At 35.3% G+C, this 6,296-nt stretch overlaps 1 pseudogene; it reads left to right on the forward strand.

Annotated features, from left to right (window-relative positions):
- Positions 1-3,281: 3,281 nt before the first annotated feature.
- LOC111174891 (elongation factor 1-alpha 1 pseudogene) lies at positions 3,282-5,401 on the forward strand (annotated as a pseudogene).
- The last annotated feature ends 895 nt before the right edge of the window (positions 5,402-6,296 follow it).

Genomic DNA, 6,296 nt, shown 5'->3' on the forward strand with positions numbered 1-6,296 from the left:
AACCAGCATTTAATTCAGTCCATTTGATCTTCAGATTGAGTTGTCAACACCATATCATTGATATGTTGAATTTTTGGTATTTTTTTTCACTTAGTCAAATCTAAGTCTCTTCAGAGCAGGTTTTGCCAATAATCAGCAGCATCTCTATATATCTGTGTGAATGTACAGTAAGTATGTTTTGGGTTCCACTCCATATGTATACAAATTACTTTGGCTTCCTCTTGAAAAATGAACTGGGAAAAATAACCAAATTGTTCACAGAATATTGATTTCTTTTAGCACGTTGCACAGTTTGAACTGTTAAGACCATATTGGATATAGAATACTATTAAGGCAACACTTTATTTAATTCCTTATAGCCTATGATGAAACTCCAGGATTCATCAGCTTTCCTCACATATAACACTGGAATATTAAACAAGACTTTTGGGGTACTAATACGGGTGAAACTGAAACATCCTTAAATAAAGCCAAATTTTCTTGATGATACCCAAACATCCTATACTGTTTTAAATTAGCCACTTGAGTGGGTTTAGATAATTTTAAAGCTTTCCATCAAGCACACCACATTAAAACAAGTGAAGAGCAGATTCTCAGGGCTTTCTTTTTCTCAGTGTTTTAGGAGTGGGGAAAATATTCCTCGTTCAGACATCACATCCATTCCTATAATACTTTCTAGTAGAGAATGCATTAGTATACAGTACTTCCATTTATAAATTTCTACTTTGAGTCATATTTTTGTATATAAGCCTTCCAGAGTTGCATCAACATATCCCCTAACATAAACACATCATCCTTTAACTTTTATTTTATTTTATTTATTTTATTTTTTAAGAATTTAGTGTTTACTAAACATGTTTAATTGCAAACAAAATTACCACATTAAAAGGAAACAATAATTGAATATACTAGGCAAGATTGTCATAATAGTTACACAAGGCTTTCACGTGTTTTTTCGACTTTAATCCTTTTAACAGCCTCTATCTCCCCTATCTTCTTTTTTTTTGAACTTTGTATTTTATATTAGAGTATAGTTGATTAACAATGCTATGCTAGTTGCAGGTGTACAGCAAAGTGATTCAGTTATATATATATACATGTATTTATACTTTTTCAAATTCATTTCCCATTTAGGTTGTTACATGATATGGAGCAGAGTTCCATGTGCTATACAGTAGGTCCTTCTTGGTCATCCTTTAACCTTTAATTAGCAACTTCATTAGCAAACTTGGGTATAAGAGGACATTGTGCACTAGTATCTGATAGTTATCTCCTTCAGGCCATTTAACCCATATCAATAAAAAGGTTCTCCAGCCCCTTCTACTCCTAGCTCCTCAAGACACTTTGACCAGCCCATCTCTCAGAATCATAATTCTCTCTTTTTTACACACCGTTTTAATCAGCACTTATCCTGAAGAGACCAAAGTTTTCACATTTGTGTCATTATTACATTTTAAAAATTCATTTAAGCTAGGAAAAATTAAGTGAATAGGTTCTCTTCTGTTATTTTCATAGTCCAAGGAGTTGATAGACCGGCCAGACCACCTAGTATTTACTATAATCTATTAAAATTTTTGTAACTACTTCATCTATCTCCAACTTTATTTCATTTTAAGTAAACTATACAAACCCTCCCACTGGTTTAATTGTACTAAAGTTATTCAGTGTTTGCGTTTTGCTTTCTCTTTCCAAAATAATTTAAAATACTTCTCATAATTTAATCGCATTTGGTTTACCTGAGCTAACAGCCTCCCTCAAATTATCCTACCCTTCCTCAACAGGAGGGTCAGAAAGAGCCCAGACAGTTAGAGTTGCTTTTATCAGAGCATGAATAACAATGAGCCGAAGATCTAAATTTAGGGGATACTTTGTTACCATCACACAATGAATACAAATATACTAGCATGTTTAATATTTTTAAAGCCTAAGAAGAATTCCACTTAGTATCAAAGGGTGGTGTGTCTTCCTGACTCCCCTTTGGAATCATGTCTCTTCGTTTTTAAGAGAATCTCTGGCAGCCATTGATTTTTTTAAAACTTCCTTTTATTTTCACTAAAACATCCCAAGCAATCCAAAATACAGAATTCTTGATCAATTTCACCTTTTAAAAAGCTAACTTAGCTATTGTTAGATCTACTAGTTTCATTCATACATTCTCTTCTTATCAACTTGTGTGACCTCAAACCAGGGATTGCCTAGGAGCCAAATGTGCATCAAAGGACAATTTCATTTATCTTTCCCACATCACCAACTGCAGCTGTTACACACAACTGGATATGGAAAGGACTCATAAAGGACTGCATAAAGGCAACGCAGAGTACTAAAATGTACCATCAAAATATGTGTGAGATACTAAGTTTGCAGATAAAGCCAGGCTATATAAACTAAAAACAAACAAAAAAAATAACATCTATGCTTTTTTAATAACAATGTAGGTAAGCTAGTACCGGGTGACCTCTGTGGGGATAATTTGTCAGGTAAGTTGTCCTACTATTTAGTATATTCTTGGTCAAGTTTAGTACCATGGTTCCAGACCTCTCAAGTAATAAGACTGAACAGCCACAGACAAGGTAAAAGCTAATTTCATGTTTATGTGTAAAATCATGTGTTACATATATCATTTGAAGACTGTGGGTGGAATCCAAGATTGTAAAGATTTCCTTCACAGCTTTTTTACAACAATTTTATCACCAGACAGATGTTGTGAAATCACCACTAAATCACCAGCTAAAATGGGAAAGAAAAAAATTCATATCAACATCATTATAGTTGGACACTTACATTGGGGCAAGTAGACCACTGCTGGACATCGGATCTACAAATGTGGTGGATCAACAAAAGAACCATCAATAAGTTTGAGAAGGATGCTGCTGAGATGGGAAATGGCTCCTTCAAGGATACCTGCATCTTGGATAAACTGAAGGCTGAACATGAGTGTCATATCACCATTGATATCTCCCTGTGGGAATTTGAGACCTAAAAGTATTATTTGAACATCACTGATGCCCCAGGACACAGAGACTTAATCAAAAACATGATCACAGGCACATCACAGGCTGATTGTACTGTTTTGATTGTTGCTGCTGGTATTAGTGAATTTGAAACAGGTTTATCCAAGAACAAGCAGACCTGGAAGCATGCCCTTCTGACCTACACATTGGGTATGAAACAACTAAATGTTGATATTAACAAAATAGATTCTTTCAGCCAGAAGTTACACAAGGATATTGTTAAAAAGTCAGCGGGGCTTCCCTGGTGGTGCAGTGGTTGAGAGTCCGCCTGCCGATGCAGGGGAGACGGGTTCGTGCCCCGGTCCGGGAAGATCCCACATGCTGCAGAGCAGCTGGGCCCGTGAGCCATGGTCTCTGAGCCTGCGCGTCTGGAGCCTGTGATCCACAATGGGAGAGGCCACAACAGTGAGAGGCCCGTGTACAGCAAAAAAAAAAGTCAGCACCTACATTAAAAAAATTGGCTCAACCCTAACATAGTAGCATTTGTGTTAATTTTGGGTTGAAACGATGACAGCATGCTGGAGCCAAATGCTAAACTGTCGTGGTTTAAAGGATCGAAATTCACCCATAAAGATGGCAATGCCCATGGAACCATGCTGCTTGAAGCTCTGGGTTGCATTTTGCTACCAACTCATCTAACTGATCAGCCCTTTGGCTGTCCTCCAGGACATCTACAAAATTGTTCATGTTGGTACTATCCCTGTGGGACAGGTGGAGACTGGTGTTCTCAAACCAGGCATGGTGGTCACCTACGCTCCAGTCAATGTTACAACTGAAGTCAAGTTTGTTAAAATGCACCATGAAGTTTTGAGTGAAGCTCTTCCATATGGGCTTCAATGTCAAGAATGTGTCTCTCAAATATATTCATTCTGGCAATGTGGCTGGTGACAGCAACGGTGACACAGCAATGGAAGCAGCTGGCTTCAAGGCTCAGGTGATTATCCTGAACCACCCAGGGCAAATCAGTGCTGGCTATGGACATGTGCAGGATGTCACACAGCTCACACTACTTGCAGGTTTGCTGAGCTGAAGGAAAAGATTGATTGCTATTTGGAGGGAAATTGGAAGATGGCTCCCAATTGTTGAGACCTGGTGATGCTGCCACCATAGAAATAGTTCCTGGCAAGCCCATGTGTGTTGAGAGCTTCTCTGATAATCCTCCTCTGGATCATTTTGCTGTTCATGACATGAGATGGGCAGTTGCTGTGGGTGTCATCAAAATAGTGGAAAAGGAGGCTGCTGGAGCTGGCAAGGTCACTGTGTCTGCCCAGAAAGCTCAGGATGAATATTATCCGTAATACCTGCCACCCTAATCTAGAAGATTAGGGTGGCATGTAGAAGACCCATCTCAGAACTGTCTGTATCAATTGGCGATTTAAGTTGAATAGTAAATGACTAGTTAATGAAATAATAGCAATACACTGAAAAACCTTCGGAAGGAAAGAGGAACATTTTGTCGATCATTTGTGTGTGTGTGTGTGTGTGTGTGTGTGTGTAGTGGCTTTAAGTTATTAGTCTTTAAAATCAATACTTTTTAATAAAAACATGATAAAAAATCTGTCACAGAATTTTGAAACACTTTGAAACAAAATTTAGTGAGAAACCTGTGTCTTCTTTCGGCCAACACTGTAACTTCCTATAGTACTATGTAGTTAGGTGAATGATTTAAGAGTTGCCCATAATCCATTTCTAGTGTCCATCTGCCTAAACTTCAGGATTTGATAATTCTGAGTTAACATTTTTTTTCTAGGTGGGAATTTCAGGTTTGTTCACCTTTCATGAGGGGACGTATCAAGTATGCTTTAAATACACAGTGAAAACCTATGGGATGGGGTCTGTTGATTACAACACTTCATAGATTAGGACAGACAAGGAATAAGCAACTTTCTTTTTATGTAAGCTACCTTATAAAAAGGCCAAAAACTGTAATGTTAATGGCCATGTGTTGCATATAATAAGTTGTGTGGTTTTAGTATAAGTAAATTTTTGAAATTCCTAAACTATTTCACTAATATACATTTATTTTATTTATATACAAGATACAAATTAATAAAAATCATAAAATCGATTTTGGATTTAAAATATCACACCTAAAATACAGAGTGTGAACTACATATTGACAAAACATAAAAATTTAAAAGTTTGCTTTTAAAATACTAAACTATCATTGACCTGATTAATAAATATTTGTTTTTTTGTTTGTTTTATTATTTACACAGTTAAGAAGGTAGTAAACTGTCCATCTTGGAAGTAACCTAACTATCCTGCAGAAGTTTGGTAAATGATATAAATGATATAAAAAAGACTTAAAATTCCCTTCATTATTAAATATCCCTTTCTAATTCCTTTTTGGGAAACTTTAAAGAGTTTACAAGTATTTAAAATAGTATGGATTACATATGTATGTTTTTAAGAAAATATTTGCTTTCTGAAGACATTTTTAAATAAGCAAATGTATTTTATTTCACATTTAAAATAACATTCCTATCAATTCAGCAATGCCAGGAATTCTTCAACAGACAAGTTTTATCAATGTAGTATCTTTTTCTTTCCCAATGTGACAGTTTAGGGAAAGCCATCAAAATATCGTCTTCAGATAGGTCATGAAAGCATCTTATTTATTAGAAAAATTATTTAGACCAATGCCAATGCACAAACTACTTCTTAATGCTCAATGACTATATATATATATATATATATATATATATATATTTACAATGAATTTCAAAGTCTAGGTCTTAGAACTGAAAACCTTTTATTTAGCTCTCTGATTAGTTTCAGTTTACCTGACACATGGGAAATAATGAAATGGAAGAATAATCTTAGCATCTTATCTTTGGCCATGGTCAATACAAATATCATTTAATACTTGGATTACACAGAAAAAAGTCCCATGTAATTGTGACTTAATTGTTGACCATGTAGTTAATAAAGTAAGCCACTTACAATTAACATGTTATTTAAGATGTTACTTTAAGCCCCTCTTTCCTTTTTTTTTTCTCCTTCCTCCTTTCCTGCTTTGTTTGCTTATAAAATCTTAAAGAAGATTTCAATTTCACTTAATATTTTCAATGATTCTGTAAAGGATTTTTGTTACATTAGAAAAGAGAGTTTAGATTTTTTGAATTACTGTGTAGGCTATCAAATTTACCCCAAATTTAAATAAGTATTTTAAATTAGTTTAGAATAAATGTAGCCCTGAGTCCAGTCACTGAATACTATTTTTAACTACATGACATTTCCTAAGTCACAGGAGATTTTGTGTGGAAGTCACCAACCTCCCAT

Source organism: Delphinapterus leucas, chromosome 4 (assembly GCF_059928025.1).
Source record: "Delphinapterus leucas isolate spDelLeu-1000000601 "Yukka" chromosome 4, BTC_Dleu_Yukka2, whole genome shotgun sequence".
Classification (NCBI taxonomy): Eukaryota; Metazoa; Chordata; class Mammalia; order Artiodactyla; family Monodontidae; genus Delphinapterus; species Delphinapterus leucas.